Genomic DNA, 26,277 nt, shown 5'->3' with positions numbered 1-26,277 from the left:
CAGCACCACAGCACTTGAGCAGTTGCTCTGCATAACATTTGTGTGATGTAGCTAATCAGGAGAAATTAATCCTGCTGTTGTGTTGGTCAGTGGAGTCAGCTGTGTCTCCGAAAGCTTTGGGATAATTTTTTGTTTGAGGTAGGTCCTAATTACCCATTTGTCTCTCTCAGTGGCTGTTATAAATTCCCCATCACTGTGCTGCCCAAGGGCCATATTGTAAAATTGTACTGCCTGGGGTCAAAGCTTCACTTTCAGCAAAAAATCCCAGGTATGTTTTGGAAGCCCTTTGCAACAGTGATGGCAAGTGCCCTCTGCCTTTTTCTGTGCAGGATTAATACAGCAGCCCCTTAGCCACAGCTGGTGCCAGGGCTCTTTGTAGAGGGGCTTTGCATATCCTCATCAATTGAGTAATGTGAGCTTAGGAGGGAAGAGGGGGTAACTGGCCTCCTCCTGCTTAAAAACTCCTCCCTTAAAAACTACTTCCAGATAAAGGTGCAAAGTGAAAAAGGTTTTTATATGGAGGTTTTTACACTGGTCCTTCTGGATGGGCTGACTGTGGTCAGTTCCCATCTGAACCCAACAAAGGCACAGGGGTGTTCTCCTGCAGTGCCTGGCAGAGAGCATGGCTTTCCCTCAGTGTTGTTCAGGAAATTGTCTCAAAATGCTCCACCCTTTGGGGTTTTGTCGTTCTTATGTGATAAAAAACTGATGAAACAAATAAGCATCACAAGGATGTTGTTCTCCAGCTCAGTGGTGTTTCTGCTGAAACCTTGCAAGTTTACCCCCCATGTAAGCCAGGGGGTAGGAAATGCAAATAAAATTCAACCCTGGTTTCATCTTGTCTGTATTAAGATCATGACACCACAAGTACTAGCAAATAAAACTTTATCAGAAGCTTAATTACTTAAAATTAGCCATTTCCAAAAGGATATCAACAAGGTTGCTAATTGATTAAATATTTCAAGTTGGGTAAGAAACTTTGAGGTCCAAGACAACAACATGTGACTGCCCTATGATATACGCAGATGGAAGCTGATGCCTATATTTTTAATGAAATGAAAAAAAAAAGTATCCAGGGTTTATTTTCTTTAAATAACGCACTAAGAATGCTAAACAGAAACAAAGGTAGCATTAGGATAATTCTGTGGAGTAGGGTAAAAAAATATTTTTTTAAATTGTCCTGATTTTAATAATCTGCAGTGTAATTATGCATGTATAAGGAAATGTGCCTATTTGCTATCTCCATTACTAAATTTGGTGTCCCCATATTCAGCCCCCAGTTTGCTCTCTGTGTTCCACTTGTACTTGAAAAAGAAGTTAATTGCAACTTATCACTATTAAGAGTGCATTTGCTGCAAGCATGTGATATTTGTCAGGTGGTACAGAATTTGTTCAGAACCATTGACCTAAAATGCCCACAAGTATTGTTTCCTTTAAAATATTAGCCTTATCTTGCAGTGTAGACTCAAGCAATCTGAAAGGTAAATAATCAAAGAAAAGCTATTACCCAAGACTGCTTACAGTTCTTTAAATCAAGTGTCTGTGCAATGGTAGAGATGATGTAGTTAATTTTAGAAACAAGCATGTGACAGCAGTCACACACTCTCAAAAATGTTTAAATTCAGTGATTATAATCAAAAAGTAATTATACACGGCATCCAAAAGAGACAGTTCAATGCATCTCAGAGATCAGTTACAACCAAAATCTGTGAACAGAAGGAGTGAGCTCGTTTGACTGTCACGCAAAGCCCTACCAAATTACTATTCACTTCGATTAACTTTCAGTGACCGTGTCTATAGGCTGCTTGGTTAATGGTTTTCTGTCAATACTGTAAAAATGCTAACCTGTCTTTACATCTAATCAATTTTGAAATGGCTCTTTACATAAATGGTCTATTCCTTTACTTCATTAAAAAAAAAAAAAAACCAAAGCAAAAGCAATCAAATAGGATTGAACTGAACAAGCATTTGTGTAAAAAATACAATAATTAATTTTAGGTCTGTATAGTTTGAAGTAGTTGTCCTTGAGTGTTTTCTTCATCACCATTTTTTAAAGGGCATTGAAAATCAATGTTTCACTTTACTATCATCCATCTTTATATAGTAATAAATTAAGTGGAAAGTATTGATATTTTTGACTGAGCTTTTAAAATTTACATACTAATGACAATTGTACCCTTGTGACTTTTTATTTGTGTTGCTGCTTACTGTCACTGACTAGAGGGAAATTTCAGTCATCTGGGGACCATATTTCCTCTGAAGGAATAAGACAGTATCATGTCTCTGATTTTATATTATGCTTGAGATCTTAGCCATAGTACCTTTTGCTGGACTTCTTTCCAAAAAACCATGTAGGCAGCAGAAGTGGTTGAAATGCTTATCATGTCGCTCTGTCTTTGTGTGTTCCAGCTACAGGGATGTACACTGCAAGCACAGCGAATGGGCCCACAGGAAAAACAGGTTGTGTTGCAGGGAAATAAAAATAAAAATGCTGGTGAGGAAGTAGAGATGCCTTCATATGCCCTTGGAAATGCAGCTGGTCTGGGGAGGAAACGGACCCTGTCCTGGCATGTGTTTGGATGAGGGATTGAGGAATATGAAGCTAGGACTTTTGGTCAAATCTTATCCTTTCTGGCTATTTTTCCTTTGTATGCCAGACTCATAAGCAATGTCTGGGTTGTATGATAGCCAAAAAACCCTACATCCAATTTATAAAGGAAGGAAGCCTTTGTGGATTCTATGATTTTTTTAAAATTTGTTATTTAGAGTGCAGCTTATGATTAGACCAGGAAGTTCAGAGGGGTTATTTTTAGCTATGTGTGAATACTTGAAAAAATTATTTATGATATTTCAAGTGAAGGCTGCAAGTGACTTTGACAGTATTTGCTCCCTCTTTTTTCACTTCCTGGGAACTTTGAGCTCTTTTCTGTGAATCAAAACATTTGCAGACAGAACTCATGATTGTAAATTAGTGGTGTCAAAAGTATGTGGTTGTCTAGTGTGTTCCTTGCTGTCATGGGAATCTGCTAACCCCATACAGCAGGGAGAGAGGGAAGATGCTGTCTGACTCAGGTGAGGAACTGCTGAGCACAAATAGCTGATGGCACAAAGGACATATATTCAAAGTAATAGTTGTGGAAAGAGACCTGCCAGCGAAGCCCTGGCAGCAGTTTGCTGACACAATCCATTTGCTTAGTAATTCTAGATATCAAACAGGTGCACAAGCTCATGCTCTATTTGTGGATAGTTTGCAAAGAGGGAGTCACATTTTTTTAATAACTTGTTCATTGCACGTATCTCACTAATAGTTATTTTCTACTGTTTATTCTCTACACAATAAATTCTATGACATTTCTTCTGCTACTGCATGATTTGTTTAGGTAGGCAGGATTTATTTTCACTTTTGAATATCTTCTAATTAATGTGATGAGTATCAATTCTTAGTTTATTAACTACTAATGTCCATCGATGTGTTAGCTCTCCATTTTAATAACATACAGGTAGAAAACAAAAAACTTTGCACTGTAGGATAAAACCAAATATTGACAGGACAGCCTTGCTGGATTTTCAAGACAAGGAAAATCCACCTACTTCTGGATATTTGTAGGTATGTTCATGTAAGAGCATGCAAATACTGTACTGGAATATGTTAAGTGAGTACAGAAGTTTAATGACAAATAGCATACAAAAGGCCAAATTCTGAAAAACTTTAGCATGAATTTTATTCAAAAAATCTGTTTTACCAAAGGCTTTCCTGTGAGTAACTCGTGAAGGGTTTATAATTTGGGTAGGAAAGGGTCTCAGGAGGTCTCTTGTCCAACCTCCTGCTGAAAGCAGTCAGCTGTGGGCTTTGAAGTAGTTATTCAGGGCTTTTTCTTGTTGGATCTTGAAAACCTTTAAGGATGGAGACTGTATAACCTCCCTGGGCAAGCTGGGTCCCTGGTTCCTTCTCCTCATTTCCACTCCTTATGTCACCTCTTGCCCACAGTGCCTCATTTCCCCACCATGTACCACCGTGGCCTGGCTCCGGCTCCATCTCCTTGCTAACCTCCTCATAGGTTCTGTGGGCTGCTGTCTGGTCCCCCAAGGTGTTCTCCTCCTCAGGCCAGGTGAATGCAGCTGCCCAAGCCAGCTCTTGCAGGGCAAGCATTCCATCCCCACTTGTCTGCTGGACCTCCCCTCTAGACTGCCAGGGCTTGGGCAGTCGATGGGGCAGGAGCAGAGACCTGCTGTGCCTGCTGCTCTGGGGTGTGTCAAGCACCAAAAGCACCTGCTGAGCCCCCCCAGTGGCACAGCAGCACCTCTGCCACTGCTTGTTCGGCAGCAAGCTCGCTCCTCTGGCCAAGGGGATGGGTACAGGCTCCAGGGCAAAATCCCAAGCGATTAATTCGGAGTCCTTCACAGTGCTGAGCATCTGACTCTGGTGCCACTCCTCCCTCAGGTGGGTGCTAAACCCTCTGGAAGAGAGCCCCGGGACACGAGCTAAGCTGCAGTGTGCTCACAGCACTGGTTTGGTAGCTGCACTGTACTCATACCAGCTTTTTTTTTTTCCCTGTGAGCAAACAGTGGCTCAGTCATAAAGGCTAATTTTCACAGTAATATTGATTGCCTGCAACACGCTCAATTCTAGTTTAGATTCCACAGGATAAAGACGCAGCAGCACTGATGTGTTTTTTCCCTCTGGAACTTGAAGGGTACTGGAAAAGACAAATACAAAAGAAATTGTGCACCAAGGTACAGACAAACCATATGTTAGCTGCAGCTCTCCCCAGGGCAAGGTGCTAAGTTTTGTTTACATTTTGCCAAGACAGCAATAAAATTGTTTGTTTACAGGTGACAGGGAGAAATGGGATGTCCTTAAAAGCGAGCTATGCATGGGGATGCAAACAGCACACAGAAGCACAGCTTGGAGCAAAGTGCAATTAATGCTCCCTTCCTGGACAGCCCCCAGGCAATTCATTTTGAGGAGTTAGCCAGTCCTGTGGGTCATTATGCAGGATTATAAAAATATTAAGGCTGATGAAAGTTTTCCTTCTCCAGTTTCCCAGTGAACGATGTAGTGTGCTATTAGATCCCACTGACCAGGATGTGCCTCGCAGCCCTGTCTATGTGCAGAGGACAGAAAATATGAGAGGTGTGGAGAAGGACTCACTTTCATCAAAGTATCAGTTTCCAGGATAGTTTGGAAGCCCACAGCATTATTGTATTACACATTGCACAGAAGCGTGCCTTGTTCATTTTTTTTAGTGTTTTAGAAATAAAAGACTTTTCTTCCAAATTGCGCTGGGAGGCAAATTCTTCAACAGTGTAATAGAAAATGTTAGACAATATTCCTTACTGGAGCTATTGACATTTTTGGTAGTCGTGACACTTTGATTTTTCTCAAAACATATGGATCAAGCCTGAGTGTGTTATTGGACAGGAAGACCTGATGAAAGGCCTTCCTTTATCTTTCTTTGTATGTTTCCCCCTCTGTTTGTTCATGGCTTTCTCTCTGAATATAATCGCGGTTTTCTTATGCTGCCCAGGGAGTCGTTATTGCCTTACTAAATATTTTATAGTGCACAGTGCACCATACCTGCCAACTGGTTATTATTTGTTATATGAAAAAAATCAGGGGTAGCATCTGAAAAGGAGTGTTTGTTAAAATTTCAAAACTACACACAGGATAATTTTAAACCCTTAAATTGGATGTCAGGCTGGGTTCAGGTTTTGGTTGGATTTTTTTGTTTGCTTGAAAAAAGATCTGTATAGTTTTTGGGGAGGTTCCCTGCTCTTTTTGGTATGTGTGCCTCTCTGATTCCAAGCACTTGTTTCCTCACAGTTTCACTTCCTATTTGTTCAAAAGGGAAAAGTTCAAAGCCACTCTGGTAGCTGAGGGAAAAGCTTGCTGAATACTAACCCTCAAGTGTCTGTCTTGTCCTGACCTTGAGAAAGTAGCAGTAAACTGTTCTATTGCAAACACCACATGTGTGTTTTGTTAGACCAGGTTAGGAGGGGTCAGAGCTCACCTGAGGCTTGGACTGCAGATTTAGACTGCTTTTCAGCAGCATAATGTATTTTTAAAAAGGGACATTCTCGCCTTTGTATGAGCCTAATATAGGCTCTGTTTAAAAACCTGTCAAAATCCCAAGCACACACTCCATAAAATACAAATAAGTACTTACTGTTTGCAGATGTTGCTTGTTTTTCATAATGTTTGTATTTGAAGTCCCGAATCCCCGCTTCCTGTCAGAGCCAGCCCTGTTGCTTTAGTCCATTTATTTCTGAAGGAAAGGGAAGAACTTCAAAATGCAATTTCTCAATGAAGACACTTTCTGTCAGACCTGTCAACATTCGCAGCACAATTACCTTTCTTCAGACCAAGGCTGGCGTTTATGGCTTTGACTGCATGCACAACCTCTCTTCCCCCCAGCTCAGCTAAAGCAGTTGCTGTTTTTTAAGACTCCCACTTGCCATAAATTGTGCCTTTAGGTTCTTTCAAAGCAACAGGATAACTTAGCAGGCCTTTCTCCTATTTGCATGTTTTAATTCCTTTGATAATGGATACGAAGTATATTGTGGGGAACAATTCTGTCCTGGGAAAAGGGATAGATCAGATTTTTTCATGTGCAATCTATCAAGCATCTCCCTTGGTAAGGTGAGCTCTGTCAAGCCATTTCTCAAAAGAGGAGAAAAAAGACAGGGGAAAAAGAATTGTTTCAGAAACACGGTGACCAGCTTGCCTCGAAAGAAAAACAGCATTTCCTGACCTACTATCTCTCTGAAGAGTAGGTATAGATCATTTTTAGGGGACCATCAAAATTACACTTAGTCCCAAGAGAATTTTCTCAGATTTGGATTGAGCTTCTGTTCTACCCACATTAGGAGGAATAGTGCTTTAGATGGTTATCTTATCTGGGATTATGTAAGGTATTATTTGTGTTATTTCTCATACCAAAAATTCAAATCATCTAGATAGAGGACTTCAGAAGTATTTCTTATGCTCAAACCTTTTTGTGTAAGGGAGTGTTTTCCACGTGTGATGGGCATGTATGGGCAGATGTGAACAGCCTGACAGGTAATTCCTGGGCATCCCACTGCTCAGCCTCCCTCCAGAACCCCACAGCACTAGGACTGTGTCTTATTTGCAATGTATATTTCGCCAGTCAGTGAGGAAACCTTACCTTCATGTGCCTGCTTTAGCCACCATTTTTTCTATTAAGTTCCTTTCTCTAAGTGCCTCCTCTCTCGGGTTAACCTCTCCTCTAGCAGCAGGCTCTTTAGTGTGCAATGCCACCACACTGCTGGCAAGGAGAGGGGGAGAAGAAAAGCCTCTCCTTTGTATTACAAATTCAAAGGGTCATTATTCCAGCGTTCCCTATGGACGAATGTGTGAAGATTATTGTGGGAAGTTAGTATTTATTCTGAAGCCCTAATATGATCCTCTTGAACATTTTAATAATGCATTCTCTGGGGTCCGTGCTGCAAGTGTTTAAAAGGAAGCAATATGCGTTAGCACTGGATGGCTGCTGCTTTGCTGGAATAGTCTAAATTGTGGGGTTGCTTTTGATCAGTCCCTGCTTAAAAAAAAAAGCAGAAGTCCCTTTGCCCCCTTCCTCACCAGCCTAGAGTTCTTTTATCAGTTACGTTGATCTAGAAGCAAGAACAAGGCCACGGTATTATATGTCCACATTTGTTACACTGATTTACGAGTTTCTTAATTCTAAGACCCTTACCTTATCAATGGCCTCAGGAAGTGCTAAATCCCTGATATTAAGCAGAGAAAGAAAACATTTAAAATCAAAATAGGTGGGGGTTTAAATTTTTTTTTCTTGGAGACAAATACAGGATAAACAGCGTTCACTTGCAATTTGCTGCTTTCCCTGTAATTTTAAAGCTTCCCTAGTATGCGTTGTTTCTGTAGGGTCTGATTATAAACATATGTGTGGGACAATGCACATGCACGCTCAGATCAGGTCAGTGGAGTTTTCTTCATCTTTAAAGCTCAAAAACCATAAATCAAGATGAAAATACTCCAGCCAGGAGCTTTACCAATTGATACAATTTTAAAATAGGCCGCTGCTAAGGCTTGGGGGGAAGCTGACATGATGACTTTTATAATAGCAGAACGTTTAAGGTTATAGAAATAAAAGGAAGAGGATGAAATCAGTCGCGTTGATCTTAGCCTGCAGGCTCTCTCAGCTAACTCGAAGCTCCAGCAATTATTTCTGCTCTGGCTTTTCCCCCTTTTTTTCAGCAGTCTGTTTGAAATGAAGCAGAACCAGGCATGGCAAGCTTATCAGTGTCGTTAGCTGACAGGGAGCACATCACACCTGCTTTTACTTGCTAGTTTTTCAGGCACTTTATGCCACAGAAGAATGTTGATTTTGTTCTTATAATGTGTAGAGATTCATTTATTTCACCTTTTGAACTTGGCAGAGCCACTCAGTTTTGATGGGAGTTTGTTTTCAACCTGGTGTTTGGAAAACCCTGGCAATTACTGGACTGTGGCCCAAGGCTACCTTGATAAAATAAAGAGATGATCAAACCAAACAGACTATGGCTCTGTCCCAGCTAAAGTACCCAGCCCACTGAGAGCCTGTGGGACTAAGGCTGAGGCTCAGATGTGCCAGTGTCACCTTGTTCATGGTACAGCTGCTCCCATGGACACTCACCAGAGCATCAGGACATGGTCGGGGCTCAGAGTCCTGCAGAGGAAGGGTCCTGGGTAGAAATGATAGCAAGGATAGGGCCAGGAAGCTTCTCTTCATACTCGTCACCTTTGGGGGTTTTAGTCTTACCTGAGTTTTCTAATTTCTCCTTAGAGAAAACCTTGAATGTTACAGCTGTTGCCTGATGTTCAGTTATTTTAGCAGCTCCTGCCCAGTTTGTTACGGAATCGTGCAAGATTAGGAGGCTCATAATCCATGATAAGAGGTCTAACTCATCTTTTCCAAAAACCTGTTCTCATCTGTGGTCCAGATAGGTCATTCTTTCTGTGCTTTGCAGTCAGGCCCATCTAATCACACTGCTCAAGGAGCAAAGGAATTCATTCACCCAAAGGGTCCCATTACAAGATATCCTGTCATCTCCATTTTAAACCTGTGAAAGCCTTATTTTGAGTGCCACTGCCAAATGTGGTAACAGGAGTCTTGCACTGCTGAAGAGAGCTCAAGTATCTGGGATCAGTGCTATGCAATTGTTCTTACACAGACCTACTTTCAGTTGCACAATGATGCTTGCAGGATTTGAGCTTGTAGCATTGAAAGCAGTAGGATCCTCTCTGCTGACTTTTAATGAGAACAGCTCAGGCCTTCTCTAAAGCTGGCACTCTGGCAAAAGATTTCAAATGTTTCTTGCAGCTATTGTTATTTTCTAGCCAAACAACCTACTAGTGACAATTTTGGAACTATCAAATACTTGCAGATAACTGGCTAATAGACAGACATGCCATGTCTAAATTCCAGGTGCTCTTTCACAGCCGGTACCATGGCAGAGCCCTGCTTTCCAGACACAGGCAGCCAGGTTCTGAATATATCCTTAATGATGTGATCCCTTCACATTTGGTCTTTGGGAGTGAATCTTACTCATTGAAGAAATTCAGAATAAATCTGGACTGTGAGACTATTATGTGAACATACCCAGTCACACTCTCTACTGGTGAGAAATAAAAGCCAGGGAAAGTGCCAGATGTAGAAGCATTTCTGGTGATTGTTTGCTTAGAGAACAGCTAAATATTCATATACATATGAAATAATTAGATGTGCCCAAGATGGAACCCTTGGCACAATATAATCTATTTTAATAAATTCCTACAATCAAATCTAAATTACAAAACAAAGTGCTCAGGTTGTTTATAGGAGTGAGTGAACTGATGAAAGGCTGGGATGTGCCATGACCTGGCAGCTCTGTGTTGTCCATGGTGCAGACAGGGGGGAGCCTGGCTTCCTAAATCATCTTTTCCTTTCTCCATCCTTCTGTGATAGACCCTGTCTGAAGGTATATTCTTCATAGCCCTCGTGGGCTATAGAAGAAAGAGGGAGAAGCCTGAGGCTGTAGGAACCCTTACACTCTCTCCAGCTTTACTACATGAGACATAATGCCTGTCCTCCCAGGCAAGGATGGAGAGAAAAGGAAGGGCTGAAACTTTTATTTGGAGATACGTTTGTGGAACCCAAGAAAATATTGCTGGGAATGACCTCAGGGAGGTGTCTGTTGGAAACCTGGGCTTCGGGAAGGGCTGTGGTCTGTGTGGGCAGGATTTGACTCTTTGTCTTAATTTGAGGAGTGTCTGTGACTCCACCTAATGCTTATTTTTCTGAGTCCAGTGATAAATATCTCAAAGGACTGTATGATAGACGTGCAGCAGAAACAATTTAAGTGTTGCTTATAGTGTCATGAAACAAAACCAGATTCTCTGCCAGCTGCTTCCTTTATCAGCTGTTCTGGGAAGATTTTCCTGTGTTTTGAAACATATGGCTGTTTCTTAAAGTGCCAAACAAGGGTTTTTAATGAACCTGGATAAATTACTGGTTTATTTGGTTAATTTTCGGGATCAAAATTATATTTAGAATACCCCCAAACCCAAAAATACTTATTTTAGCAGGTGATAATTCAGCAGTATTACTGCATTATTATTGCTCAGCAGTATTACTTAATACATTATTTTTCTGTTCATAAGGTATTTTAAATCTGAAACAGTCAATCTGGGAATGTCTGAAATTGCACCATTAAAGATGTGATTACGGATGAAACGAAGTTTGTAAACGGGAATTCCAAGGTCAATTATTTTCTGGACCTTTTCTCATCCTCCTTAAAGAATGCTTTGTGAAAAGGACTGGGCTGAAAATGCACAGTATTTACTCCCTCCTTTCCCCACCATTTACAAGTGTTCAGATTTTCTAATCTATATATAAGGGACAAAGAGACTGTAAATGTGCCAGGAAGCTTTACAAGTCTGCTACCATTCCACGATCAGCTGTAACTGTCCAGCATAATATGTTACACACAGGCATAAAATATGCTCCTATGTGCCTTTATAGACTATGTCTTGATGAATATTTATTATATCTCATTATTGCAAAATGTTCCCGTGAAAGCATCTGATTGACAATTAGTTTATTGCTATTTGGTATCATTTTTGCTTCGGCAGAGCCTTAAAAACTGACAATCATTTTATTATCTATATTTGGCTTAGGAAAGCTTCTGAAGATTCGTTGAAAATGTATACATTTAAAACAAAAAATTACCCACACAAAGTAATCTTTGTTTGACCCTAGGTTATGTTTTGTGGTATCCTGATACCACCTCCATTATTCTCTTTAGTTTAAACTAATGGGTTGATATTATGCTGGGCAACTTTAATTAGGGTGTCTATTGCTTAGTAGGCAGCATTTTTGCTTTCAGGCAAATATGACATTTTGTACAGTAGAGACTTAATTCCTGTTTAGGAATTAACCATAATATATCTCAGTTGCCAAGTGTATCGTAAGCAACTACTCTTAGGGAAAAAAAAATTGAAAAAGGTATTCTTTCCTAGATACGAAACACCCATAATCCCATTAATATAAATGAGTGATTGCACATGTGCATATCACTGGGAGGATACATTGTCAGGAGATGCCAGAATTTTAGATGAGATAGAAATAGCACATGGTATATCATTTAATGAAGAACCCAAATATTCCCAAGAAGAAAGTTCTGTGTTACCATCAAGGCCGAATCTCTGGATTTTTATTTTTATTGTCTCATTAGAATTATAGGAGAAATAATCTCTAAGGCTCTATTTCTATATTAATAATTTTTTATCTTCAGCTTTCCTTTCATAGCTTTTTAGATTTGCCTTGCAAATGCAAGCTCACATTTACTGGAGATGACTTTAATGAAAGGTGAGTTTGTTAGATGACATTGTGGGTGCACATATAATTCTGGAGATATTTTGTTGAAATGTTACAGTCCCTAGGACACATCATACAATTCAATATCAGTGTTACTGACATATCTGTGAAAACAATCACAAAGATAAAGAAGGTGCTCCATCATGTGTTCATTTCCATCAAATTAATAATACATGAAGTTCACATAGTACAAAATGTCAATTATTTATTTTTTGTATATGCAAAAACCAAAAAGAACTGTGCAGGAAGAATTTTTGTTGTCAGAAAAATAATATGAATTTAAAAGATCAATGGTAATTGTTCCATTTTAAAGTAAAAATTGTTATTTTTGCAATACAGTAGAAGATGCTATAAAAATGTTTATACCATATTCTGTTGGACATTCTTTGAAAGAAGACAGAGATTTATACTTTAGTCCTTTCAGAATATACATTGCTATATTCTTAAACTTTTGCATGAAAGGAATAAGGATGGAATATTTCAGTAAAAACAAGCAGTGATTTTTAAGTTATAGTAAGACATTAAGACTGGGAAAACTCAGGTGAAAAGAAAAACACTGTAAACATAATGAAGTTATTGATTTTAATTTTCTGCCTTTCCCATTGAAGAATGAAGCATCTGTGTAGGATAGCTGATACAGAAAAGTGAAGGAATTGGAAATCTAGAGCAGATCTAGTGGGGGGGCTTCAATAGCTTTAAGATAAATAAATTTCTTTTTTTTTCATATGCTTGACTGGGAACAAAAAACACCAAACAGTAGCATTAACTTAGTTGTGTCTCCACAAGTATACATGTTTGGACATATCTCTCGTTGGTATTCAAGCACATAAATGTCAGTCAGTTTAGACCACTTACCAATAAAATGTTATTCTGCAAATCCAGACTCCTTTTCCTGTTCACAAATGAAAACAACCACAAAAAAGCTCACTCCTAGAGAAGGCTGGGGGTTTAGTGTGAATTCAGAGACCATGCCCTAGATTCCTATCTGATCCTAATCTCACAAGTTATTTAGTACCTTTATGCCAGTAAAATAACAAATATTTTCTTGCCTATATATAGACTTGTGAAGTTGGTTTTACTGAAGAAGCTGTTATTTCCTACAAAGAAGTCTTCAGCAAAATCATATTTTGCTTTGGTAGCTGTGTTGCCAAAATCGTTATGTGGAAAATGCTGGCCAAAATGGTTTATTTTGGATAGTAATATGATTTTCTGTGGAAGTTTAGCATTCTGTGCAATTGAAAATAAAAAGTTTTTTATAATATTGAAAAGTTTCAGTTCTGATACATTAAAAATCTACAAAGAAATTTAAAACAGAAGTCATAGCAAAAAAGCCTGAGCTGCAATGAAGACACATGAGCATTGAGGAACTGGAAATTCTGGGATGTTTTTTTCCATTTTTTACTGTGCCTCTGACCTAAATAGTGATTTGCATTATCTCTGTGCTTTTGTCTTCTATCTCCACAACAGTGCTGTAAAGATTAATCCATTAGTGATTGTAAAGGGCTCGTATTAGTAGTGGTGGTGCAGTCATGATAGTCTTAGAATAAAAGTGAGGCAAGATATTTAGAGAAGATTCAATATCTCTTATTAGTTATAAGCACCATAGAATTACAGTTATATTAGACATACTTATGGAGAAACAGATAAAAAATTGGCATGCAAGCCCACTTTTCAGGTCTGAAATACAAGCAGCAACCTTGATACATTCAGATGAGGTGTTCTGGAAATCGCGGAGCTCTCCCATGTCCAGTCAGCCCCCAACTCCCCTGTCAGCCTTGGAGGGCCAGGACTGCTGAGAAAAGCTGTGGGAATGCACAGCTTTGCTGCTACCAGAACCTTCAGAACATTGGTGTAATAGTCCTGGTTGCTGACAAGGTAAAAAGAAAAGGTAGTGGGCAGCATGGTAGGGGTCTTGTGTTACAGATTCCCATTGGAGTGAGAAGTTAGAGACCCACTTGCTAAGGACAGACAGTGGAAAGCACACAGGAGGTACTGCTGCCTGTGCTGACAAGTATTTAAAACCACTAATTGTCAGCAAAAAAAGGATGACCACATGAAGGCAGAAATGTGTGTACACTCACATTTGTGGGGGAATCCACTGTCAAACTTTTTTGAGAAATATACCAAATTTGTATGCTCATAAGTAAGACAAATGAAGATCACTTTCTTCTCTTAAAATGAAGGAATGGTATTTAGTGATTCTTTGACAAAAGGGGTAGAGAAGTCATCGTGTCTTATTTACAGAATTCTGGTGCTGAGGAGCTGTAGTTACAGACTCAAATGCCTCACGGGGTTCGAGTACATCATTGTGCTTGGTGCTGTACAGGCACAGCTGATAGGCAGGTCAGTCCTGTGAGCAAGGAAACCAGAAATACACAAAGAACACTGAGGGTCAGAGCGACAAGCAGAAGTTTTAGCACATAGAAGCTACCCAGTTGTCACACTCCGTATGGGTGCAACAGCAAAGAAGTTTGAGAAGGAATTTGATGGAGACCTTTCATGTCTTGTTCTTCTGAAGGTCAGCTGTGTTCTGTGGGTGAGGCATTTTTGGGGAGTGCTTAGTGCTGCATGGTTGATGAGGCGCATTTGGGGCAGGAGGTTTACACACAAGGGTCTGGTGACAAAGGCACAGCATCTGCAGGGACAGGAAAGGGGGGACAAGCTGCAGGAGAGCTGGCAAACCTAGGGCAGGAAGAATGCCACCTAGAGCCCCCGCCCCAGCTTCTCTGCCAAGTTCAGTTTTGGCTCTGGATGTTTAAGGAGCTGATTCTATAGGGAAGTGATAGCTCTTTAGGTACCAAAACAACTAAGATAACTCATGGTAATTTAAGTACAGTCAGAGTCTTCAATCCTGCAATCCTTCCTGGCACAGCTAATCAGGGCTCTATCCAGGGGCTTACAGCTGTGTACAGGACCACAGTCTGGCTGCTCACTAGTTGGTTGAGCCCTTAGTGTTTTTCATCCAGTTTTTGTGTGAAGCATCATGGCACAGTAACTCTGGGGATATATATAATGCAGAGAAAGGGTCACTGGGTCTGCTCAGCTTCTTTGAGGTTAGACATCTTGGGAAGCTGTGAGTCACCCTGAAAATAGGATTCATAAAGTCATGATGGCATTTGCAATGGCTGAAAAGATTTCAGTTGCTGTCTTGTGTACAGACACCAAGCATAATATATCAGTGATATGGAGCTCTTGTTATGATGCAGCAGTGCAGGCAGCTTCATGGTAGACACTGCATGGGGCAGAGCTGGTGGGTGGGGTGGGGCAGAGCCCTCCTGTAGCACCAGCACTGACTATCATCAATGAAACAGGGTTTCAGTGAGATGTGCAGCATCTCCCAAGACCTTTTTTCATTATATGGTGACTCTCATTTCCCTTGTTAAGTACCTAACACTTAGATGGAATTCTATGACTGCACTGTGGTTGAGAGAGGAAAGACCAGATTTAGTTCCTTACTCCAGTTGTGATGGATTTTCCATCTACTCATTCAATTCTTATGCTGACGTGTTGCCACTGATTTCAGTGAGTTTCTTCTGAATATAGTAGTACTATATTTAAGTACTTATTTATATATAAGAATAGTACTATATAGTAGTACTATTCTTCCAATAGTACACCATTGGAAAAAGAGAAACAAATCTATAAGCTGATACATCTGGAATAGTTTTTAAGGAACACCTATAAAGCTTATCGGTATAAATTCTGAAAATCTGTGTTCCTAGATTTTCAGATTAACGTAAATTAATTTATGTAAAATTTCTAGACTTCTAGTTACTTCACTTAAAAAAATCCAACTCTTCTCACAAACATTGCTATTAAGGACAAAACTGAAAATACAGTTGTCATCTCTGAAAAAAGTTTGCATGAAACTACAGGACTGAGAAAACTAGTATTATTTCCCCCCCACGCCCATTCTCTCCCCTTGATCCTTGACACGAATTATGCGGGTCCATGACCTCTGAGCATGCTGATTTGCTCCAAAGCAGCCCCATCTGAAGAACTGTAGTAGGCTGGCACAGGGGCAACTCAGCCACCAGCTGGAATGGACCTTCCAGGCTTTTGGGAGTGGACTTCAGGCACTCACTGAGACAAACATCTCAGCATAAGCACTTGTGATGATTTCCCAGTGCCTCCATCTAGGAAAATGTTTTGTGCATCAATTATTATTAACAGTTCAGAGACACCCCCCTGCCTCAAAAAAAAAAATTGAATATAATTTTTTAATCAAACTTTCATCTACACAAAATTGCCATTTATCAGCAGGATATGGACCTGCAAAGTTATTGATGGTTTTATGAGTGGCTTAAAAATTATTGACAAGGAACAAAATATACATTTTTTTGTATACCTATGCTTTTCAAGTCTCTAAAGTCACATTTGCAAGCTCTTTTATTTCATGTGTTTGGACAAGCAATAGTCTTCAGTCAGATTGTCAGATAATTTACTCTTTTTCAGCTGCAGCGTTCTAATCTGAAAATATTTTTCCTTAAATGAAAAGTTACAATTCTCATGCAATTCTCCAGGCTCCAGAAGTTCAAGAACAACAAACATTGCAAGACCCTTGATAAAATGTTAACATTTGCAGTATCAGCTTAATCTCTTTGTTTGCAAACGTAGCCTGGCGTGGCTGTTCAGGGCAGGTGCCTGCTCTGGACGCTGAGCTTTGGTGAAGGTGATGCCAGAGCAGCCCAGCCCTCCAGGCTCAGCAAGGACTGATACAGCCAAGGTGGGGGTGGGAAGGCAGCTGTAACCTGGAGCAGGCCTGCTGATGGAGGGGGAGGGCAGCAGCGAGCTCAGGTGGTCCTGTTTCTGTCCAGGATTTCCTGGAGTGATATATGTGCTCATGTGCAGCACAGATGGTCTGTGCATTTGCAGCAAACCTATGGTGCACGAGACCTCCAGCACGTGCCCTGTGCACTCGATGGTGGACACTTGTGCCGGACACTTGATCCATACTTGCTCAGGAGCCACTGGCTTGGCATTTCTGGATGTCCATCAGCCTGGATGTAGCTAGTTATATCTGGGTTGACAGAAATCCTGGAACAGTGTCCAGAGTGTTTACATTCAGCCCAGAGTGTTTACATTCAGCCCAGGTGAAATTTCCAGGTGAAAAAAAGAGGACAAGCCCACGGCAATACCATTGTAGCCTCACATAAAAATTTCTTACACCTGGAAAATGTTTATACTTTTAATACATTATTAGTTTTACGGAGGCAACCCCTCCCCTCAATTAATTTTGCAAAGATAACCTGCTATGTGAAAGATAAGCAACTTTTTATTCTGACGTAACCAGGTAGAGCAATTGTATTTATACATTACCTGCTCTCAAGGCATGGTGTGCCAGGCACTGGTGCATGCTCCACTCCAAGCATAGCTCCACCAGTGATCTGGGGTTTCTTACTTGAGAAATTGTACTTTCTGCATACACCCTCCAAAAAAAAAAGTTTTCCTGTGATTTTGAGAGGATCTTTTCAATCCAGACTGAATGGATCCTTCTGTAATACCACTAAATTGCCTCTGAGTGTCTCTACAGTTCATCTCCTTCTAGGAGCAGCCAAGCAGAAATAATGCAAGAGAAATGAGTCACTGAAATTTATTGGTGTCAGCTTTGGTTTTGTATTCATAACATCTCTTACTGTTATTTTTAAGGATATTGCAGATTGAAACAAGGGAGGATCAAGTGTCCCAGTTGTGTTTAAAGGAAGTAAATCTTTAAGAAATTATTGTGAAACAGATGTTAGATAAATGATTTTGAGTTCAGATCTGTGACAGAGCAGTGTACCTAGGGAGACTCTTTAATAGCAAAACTTGCAGTGATTTAGACCTATGGCTGATAAAGGGAGCTCAGATTTTTATTGTTATAACTACACAATGCAGTAATTTAACACACAAGTAGAAAAATTAATTGAGTCTCCTACATTAATATTATTTTAATCCAATGATTGCTTATTTTAAGAGAGCATCCTTGTATCTGTAAGGTGAAGAGATTCATTAAGGATTTCAGGTGGAATTTCAGGGACTTTTGGCCATGCTCAGCACTGAGATGGGTGTGTTGGTAAGAGGGGGTAGTACTGGGAATAGTGTGTACCTTCATCAGGGTGGAAATCAGACTTTGGGTACAAATATCTTGAGAAGATAGTAAGAAGAACTTGCTATGTGGTTGTTGATGAGGCTTTAATATGCATGATATCTATACAAAAAAGAAAATATTGTGTACATAGGAAATTTTTAGGAGTGACCTATACCTATGATTGTTCAGTAGCACATATTTGGAGTAAATGGCCTAATGAATAACCAAACCCCTTTTCACAGGGGGAAAAAACCCAAGCACATTAAGTAGACAAGTCATACCAGGCTTTGCCTCAGAGCTGCACTACTTGTGGATACAACTTTCTACTCCATAGTACTTACATCCACATGCATGTAAGGGTTTACAGATTTGAAACTGAACTCTTCTTGGTCACTCTTATTCAGACAAGTTTATCAAGAAGGCATTTCATGACTATTTCTTCAGGACAGTTCAGTTACTTTGTGAGCCTTACAACTGAACTGGCCATTCACAGGCACAGCAGCAAATCTTTTGTTTAAAGAGGCAACTGAGGTATTAACAAAATGGAATTTCTTTCTATTGAGATGTTTTGTTGCTGCTGTATTACATATTGACTCACATTTGTGTCGTAAGTTGTATGCAAAGATCACTATCGAGAGAAATGAAAGCTGAATTTGTGCACCTTGGTCTGATGTTTACAGCAGAAATATTTCTCAACCTCAAATGTGAAGCCTCTCATGAGCATGAAGAACAATTGATGCATTCAGTCAAACCTGGAGAATTGTAGACACTTGTGTTGTTACAGCTCGATGAATAGTGTTATGGAATAGAGGGAAATACAAACATTTACCTTTTGCATGGTGACAACACTGGCTACAGTATATACAAAAAGGGAGGGAAAAAGCTTGTCTCACTCTAATGGTGAAGGTTCAGGATTTTGAGATTATATGACAGAATAGAAAATCATTTTTAAATAAAACACTACATATTTATCCCTCTCTAGGAAACTTTTACACCCTTCAGTGAGGGAATTTATTTGGCCTGTAGTACATAAAAAGATACCTTGTTCTGCTCTCTTTGAAAGAGCTCTTATGCTCGTTGTTTGAGGCAGGGATGTGTTCCTTCCACTGAAAATAAGTATCATGCATTGATAGTAAGTTTGACAAGGGTAGACTCATGCTAGCAGTTTTACATACTTGTCAGAATAAGAATAACAATATGGCTGAAGAAAATAAGATTTTAGTCCTAGGCCTTAGAAAATGATTTTGTTTTCCCCTATCCTGCACCCTGTACATCACTGCATATATGAGAACTTTTGTGGACTTCTCAGTGATCTCTGATCACACATCTGTCTTGGCAATGGTCTCTCTGTCCCCAGCATCAGCTATTTGCACCTGGAGAAGAGGAGCCTGAGACCAGAAGGGGGGCTCTGCAGCAGGCTTTTAACAGGCACAATTTGAATAATTGTCCACCTCACTACTGAGGTGTGCCTGTGTGTTTTCTGTGGCTGGTAGAGTTCTCCATCCTGGTCGCCTTCATCTCTGCTGCTGAGGGACATCTGGGCAAAACTGTTCTTGCCCTGGGAAGAGCTCCCTGCCAATCTTAGACTGCAGAAACAGCCGGGGCTGTACCACAGCCTGGCAGATGGGGACTTGCAGAACAGAAGCCATCTTCAGCATGGATCTGTTGGAAGTATCAAATGACAGCCCAGCAAAAATGACTGTTGTAATGCACTAGTGCATTTGAGCTTTCCCAAACGTAGCTGTGGCTATTGGAGCAGTATCCCACACGCATCCTCTGCGGCCCGATTTGCGCAATGCAACCTGCACTTTGCAGATGACCAATCTCTTACTCACCTGCACTGTGACAAAGGTGCTGTGTGTACTTCTGGGTTGTGCAAGGCAGGTACAAAACATTGTGACTCAAGCATGGGATTGAAAAGGTGGAAAGTGAATTAAGAGCATCAGCCAGATGATAACTGCTTGTACGTGCCTATTGGAAAAGACTTCCTCGTGTTTTCAGAAGCCACCAGCTGCTGATCCACTCTGCATAAAATCTATGCTAAGTATTTCTGAGACAGATTTGTACTGAGCACTAAACTTCTCCCACTGGAGTTGAAAACCATTCTTTAAATTACACTTTTGTGGGAAATCTTCATGTGTGCAAACCCTGGCATGCAAGTTCATGAGTAGTATTTGTGAGAACCAAGTGAGACTTTGGATGTTCAACCCCTTGAAATGCACATGTGACCCAACGGCCCTGTCTTGCACAGTGCAGGGAAGGACCCTTACGTTCCAGCTTGAATGGTTGTTGAAAGCAATGGGAAATGTAATGGATAAGGGGTTTGGCACTTCAAAAGAGGCGGCCTAATGTGTGCTCACAATGGCAGTCATCCAAATACTAAGCAAACATGTCAGAGATAAAATTTGCAAGACACAAATTATAAAATTGGAGAAAGAATTTCTAAGAGTACGCATATATTCTACAATGTGAAACAAAAAAAGAAATTCAGACAGACTAAAAAAGGTGTGGCATAATAATTTATATTCTACTACATTATGATGCAATCTATCTTTTTCTAAAAATGAAAAAACCCATACAAAATAAATCTGCTGAAGGAATTAATTACTTGTCAAATTTCAGGTTTGAAACACAAATCATTTGATTACAAAACAGCATTTTAAGCCACTGATGTATGTTATTTGCTTTGCCTTTGCGTAATTTAAGAACCCAATTGACATGTCTTAATTTGGTATTTTATGAAATTCCCTCCAGGGCCAAGCCCTTTCTTTCCAGATTTCCTCCAAGTACAAATTTTTCTATGGAAATTTCTAAGCCCTCGACACAGGTTTAACAATAGCAATACAAATATGTTACTATAAGGTTCCAGTTCCCTTTAATTTTTTCCCCTTTCATCACATTGCAAGCACAGAGAGAAAACATGAGCTTCTCCATATGGAATTTTAAAGAGGCAAGGATGGAGCCATGTCAGTTGAGATGCTGCCGAGAACTGAGGCACTGGGAAATCTCAGGGCAAGCATATGCCACAGCTGTTTTAAAAAGGCACCTTAAACCTATAAATTTTAAGTTTTGACTTTGTTCCTCAGATTTCCCCTTTTGATCTGAGCAAAAGGTGACTAGGCAGGAGCAACAGAGAATAATTGTATGATTGTGTGAAAAAATAGAGTGAATTTCATTTGTTAGCAATATTGTGACTGTCATTGGGATATTCTTAATTATTTGGCTTTGAAAAATGAGTTCTGGAGCAATGGGTCTATCTGAAAAGAGACAGAAAGGAAGTCCCTAAAACTGAGACTTGTGAATGAGTGAGACTTTTACCAAGTTACCTGCAGCTGGCTCTGCTATTGGCTGGCTTCATTATTTAATGTGCATGCACCATCTCACTTAGCTGAAATTAGTATGCGAGAAAAGATGCATCAAAGTCAGCAATTAAAGTGACTTCATCTAACTTGTTGAGACAGTTGAGTAGCTGTGTTTGATTTTGCTTAGGAAATCGTTAGTACCTTAACAGAAGGCAGGAAACTTTGATCAAGATGTGATAGATGCAGATCAATATAACGCATAAAGATTTTATTTGGCTCTGGTATTGACACCTGGTAAAAGAACTGGCTTATGGACTGTTATCTTGGAAAGTTTGCATAATTGTTCAATGCTGGCCTAGTGTTTTACATGGGAAATGACAAAACCAGAACTCGTGTTACATTTATATTACTTACTTCTTTTTATTCCTGCAAAGACTGTTTACCTGTATTTAAAGGGATTATTTATGAGTAGGTACATAACCTGTTCCAGTCAGTGAGATATTCCAGTGGGGATATAACTGACCAGACACACTTGGCACAGGAAGATGGAAACAGTCAAGCTGTGAAACTGGGGGACACAGCTGGGCCGAGCCAGCTGTGTCATCCTGTGTGAGCTGAGTGGGGTTAGGAGGTTCAGGAACCTCACACACACATTTGCCTTAATAAAGGTCACTGTCTGTCATATCTCCTGGCACAAGGGTGCACATTTCTCAGTTGTACTTTGTCAGGATTATCTGCTTTAATTTAATTTTATTTTCCTAAGTCAGTGGTTCTGAGAGCAGATGAGGGATCAGCCAGTGTGCTCAGTGGAGATGAGCACTACAGGGGAACTCCAGGGCTTCTTCTTTGAGACTATCTGTAAGCAGCCTGGGGGGAATAAGCAGGAATTTTCTTCCTTTCAGACTTAAGCACCTCTGTGCTGGTCTGGTTGGGTGGTTTGGGGTGCAGAGGGTGCAGCCCTGGGTGAATACCTGTGCTCAGCAGAGTTGAGCCCAGCCACCTGCATGCACCCAGATGTGTCTTCTAGCTCTGCACACCTGGCTTTGCTTTTACCCCCTGATGGAACTGCATGTGCACATATTTTGATGGATATAGAGGGACTCAGCTCTCAGGAGCATGGCAGTAGCAGTCTCCATCACAAAAACATTATAGGCTATGTTCATAATTTTATTGTATTTTAGCTTTCTCTTTTCTGCTGCCTGAAGCTGTGAGCAGTTAGGAAAGGTCCTACAGCACCACCTTACTCCTCAAATCATAGACCTTACTTGTGTGGTACTCCCATACCAAAACACTGAAAGTGTTTGTTCACCTCCAGGGTGATGAAGGGAATTTTCTTTTTTAAATGCACTTAAGAATTTTTTGGATGTTTGAGAAGGGACAGGGGACTCTTGACTACCTTCTCATTTTGTCCTCTCTGTATTGCTTTAAGCTGCTCTCTTTTATCAGGATCCTGTTAATGTCGTTCCCTGGCTGTGCTGGATCTGTACAGCACTTCCTTTGGAAGACAGCATTTGCAATTCTTTATTTAAGTTAAAGATACGGTCAGGTAATAGTGTTCAGTGTTCTCAAGGGAAGGAAAGCTTAAATGGAGGGTTGATTTATGTGAATAATCAGGTTGGCATGAATAATTATGGTATTTAATAGAAGAGAAACTTTAAACACCTTAGCAAATGTGTCACTGTGTGAAGTTATACAGCAGTTTGATGACTTGTTCGGGTTTGAATTTATGTTGGACTCAGCTCTGCAGAGCATTGCAAGGGAGTGAAATTCCAGGCTGCCTGCAGTCAGCAGGAATCGAGGACAGCAGTGCTTGGCTCAGTAGCACTCACATCTCTTTCTGGATCTAGCCCTTCCCACTATGTGAAGATAATACTATTTACTAAGTGGATGTTGCAGTGATTACTTAACATTTACAATGTGCTTTTAGGATGAAGATTCCATCTTTGTCAACTTCTATGAGTTTCTCTATGTCTTACGATAGAAGGGGTTTGTTGGACCCCAGCTTTAAGATTCAAAATACGCACAAAAATTTGTAGCCTAGCGGGTTATGGAAAAAATTACAAAATAATTTAAGTGTAAAAAAGTTAGCATTAGAGAAAAGGGAACAAGATCCAGGCTGATTTTATTTTTTCAGAATTTTCTATGGCAATGATTAAAGGGAGGATGGTAGTGTTGACATCAACAGAACCCAGATACTACAATGAGAATTGCTTAATATAGGGAATCCATACATCCATATACTTAAAGACTAGCTGGTACCTATTTTGAAAGCGTGCTCAAAGGAGCCAGAAAGTTCAATAATCCAGTCAGTCTGACACCTTGGAGAGGCTAGGAGTGGGCTGAATTTCTTTTCTGTAGTAACTGAAGGAGGGCTTATGTGTACGTATACTGCATCTTTTCAAAGGATATGACAGCTCAGCTATGACGTGAGCAGGCTGACCCCTGAAGAGAGGGTAAGGATGCATCCACACCTCCTACAGGAGGGATGATGACACATCTCCTCCTGCAGCCCAAAACAGGAGGGCTTTCAAATCAAGAGAGGAGAGAACTGTGTTACTCCAAATCCAGTGTCCTAATAATGAGTTTACTGGCACTTGAAGTGAGAATAGCCCCATCACTTTTAAATCTGTGTGTTTTGGCTTTTCAACCTGAGTAAGATCCAAGTCTCAGATGGAATGAGTTCAAGAATGAAAGAAGACCAGAAGTACATGAATAACATACACGCACACCAAGTTTTTCTCCAGTTCCTGGTTCACATCCTTTGAAGTATTCTACTTTTCCTCCCTTCCTAGAAAAAACACTGGGGACAGAAAAAGAGCAATAAAATATTTCCAAATAAACCCTCACAGCTACAAATTATAAATATTACATATTTTGAGCTATTTCTCTTTCATGTGTTCCCAAATAGCATTTAATTTCTTCCTCTCTTCCCGCCTCTAGCTTTAATTAAGTCTGTCAAACCTTGATGCCCCCTTTGTAACAGCTTGCTTCCAGGTGAGTTTTCCTGGGTTAATTCAGCCCTTGTTCTGTGTTTTCAGAGATTCATGGTAAGACTCTCTCTGTAGTTCAGCTCTGACCAAGTGACTAGCAAGGAATTTCCACTTTGTGCTTCTCCCTGACTCACAAAATTGAGCTGGTACAGAATAAAGCGAAATAAATAAGAAGCAAGACAAATAATTCAGAAGAGGAATCTCAGTTTGTCTCAAGTGTCATCTGCCTCGTATCTGCTATGAAAATGGTAGGTCTAAATGCCAGCTTTAATGTGCAGACTGCCCACACACTAGATTTTATTTCTCTGCACACATCTGCCATTTGGCAACAGGTTCATCTGAGCTCACTCCTTGAGCTGGAGCTGCATGTGCTCAGTGTCTCCCCAGCTGGTTGGTGCTGTTGTGGCCCAGGTTCTCTCCAGCTGCTTTGCTCTCTCTGGGAACTTTCCACTATTCTTTATAGAGGGACCTCGGATTTGCAGTGCTTTGAATGACGATACAAATCAATAATCTGTACTCATCTCAGAATATTAATTTAATTATCTATCAGAAGTCATTTAATAGAATGACAACTGAATTTCTACTCTGTATATTCTGCAGTGGAGAGCCAAATTTTTCTAATTTAGTAGCTACTCCCATTCATGAGCTATCCCTATGGAATGACTTTGGGGTCAGGTCCTCAGTGATGTCAGTGTGTTCTCAGAGGCAGGACAGATGTAACTATACATATGAAATACAGAGCTTTGAACTACAGCAAGACAGAAAAAATTGCTATACATAAAAATACAGGATTTTGCACTGTAATTTTAATTGTCCTCCAATTTAAAGTCTTTCTGTAATCCTGGGTGGGCAGTCCTGTTTCATGTTGCTTGCACCCAGTCTGCTCGCTGTGCTGCAGCACACAGGTGCTGCACACCTCCTTGCTGTCTTACAAATTTATTTAATATATATCAGCCAATTCAGACTTGTTAAAGGAAGATCCCAGTTTGTGATCTCACGGGTGCGTGAGGAGAGTGGGAGCAGGGGAAGAATATACAAGGGATGGAAACTGTTGCCTAAAATTCTTTTTCTCTTCTCTCTCCTTATGTTTCAATCAGCTGGGGTCCAGCAGTGCCTCATGTTCAGAGCCCATACTGGGCACAGTCTCCTCTTAAAAGATTAATGTCACAAGTGGCTCATGGAGGTAAAAGCCGATAGGAACAGGTTGACTGGCATTTTATCCATGCTCTGTTTCTTCATGCCTCCACAGGCGTTGCTACACATAACAGTCTAGTGAAGTGAACACAACTTTCACTCAAATATATTTTTCTCAAATATTAATGTTTTACTCTGTTTTTACAAATTGTGTTCTGAACAAGCCTGTCCAGGCTGAAAAATGTGTAGGTTTGGGCCAAAAAAAGGAGCAATCCATGATGAGCTAGAGTGAAGGTTTTTAGGGGTGGTATTATTTATATGCCTCACTGTTCTATATCGTGCTTACATTACATGTTAAGACTTCTCGGTATCTTTTCATTGAAAAACCCCCCAATATTTTTTCCTGATTAAGAGCTGATGCTCTTCATCACAAGCTCTTTGTACCTCTAATAAAGCCTGCTTTCTCCCAGGCAATCTCGAGGCATGCTGGGACCATGCAGACGGCTGTGTCCTCTCACTCCAGTGCTGGCCTATGACCTTACAAGTAGGGTCAGTCAACATGCTACAAAGCTTTCCTTGCCATTTATCAAATAACAAAGCAAACCAAATTACATAGTTTCTATAGCAGGCCACTACAGTATGTAAACTGCAGAGAGGGCTTACACTGCTCGCTCATTCTGAGGTGCCGACAACATGAAAGGCCCTTTCGTTCCAGTGCCCGGAGCCTGTATTTGTCTATCTCACCTATTACCAGGAAACAAAGAGGCTGCAGAGGTTGAGCAAGCAAATGGAAAATGAAAATGGAAGAAAAAACAACTGCCTGGCTTCGAAGAACTGTTTGTCTAAAATGTATGCAGACATGTCTCGGGCAGTTTATAGGTGCTGAGGGCCCCTTTCTCTGG

At 40.4% G+C, this 26,277-nt stretch overlaps 1 protein-coding gene and 1 long non-coding RNA gene across 3 annotated transcripts in view; both read left to right on the top strand.

Annotated features, from left to right (window-relative positions):
• Positions 1 to 26,277, top strand: part of FTO (FTO alpha-ketoglutarate dependent dioxygenase) — a 330,070-nt gene that overhangs the window by 259,662 nt on the left and 44,131 nt on the right. The window lies entirely within an intron of this gene.
• The window catches only part of LOC138117244 (uncharacterized), a 59,874-nt gene continuing 33,768 nt past the window's right edge, over positions 172 to 26,277 (top strand). The window contains exon 1 of the long non-coding RNA XR_011154588.1: positions 172 to 268. This is a non-coding gene — a long non-coding RNA (uncharacterized lncRNA). The remainder of the gene's footprint in view (positions 269 to 26,277) is intronic.

This window comes from Aphelocoma coerulescens, chromosome 11 (assembly GCF_041296385.1).
Source record: "Aphelocoma coerulescens isolate FSJ_1873_10779 chromosome 11, UR_Acoe_1.0, whole genome shotgun sequence".
Classification (NCBI taxonomy): Eukaryota; Metazoa; Chordata; class Aves; order Passeriformes; family Corvidae; genus Aphelocoma; species Aphelocoma coerulescens.
The sequence above is the reverse complement of the archived record's forward strand: the minus strand, read 5'-3'. Positions and strand labels throughout refer to the sequence as shown.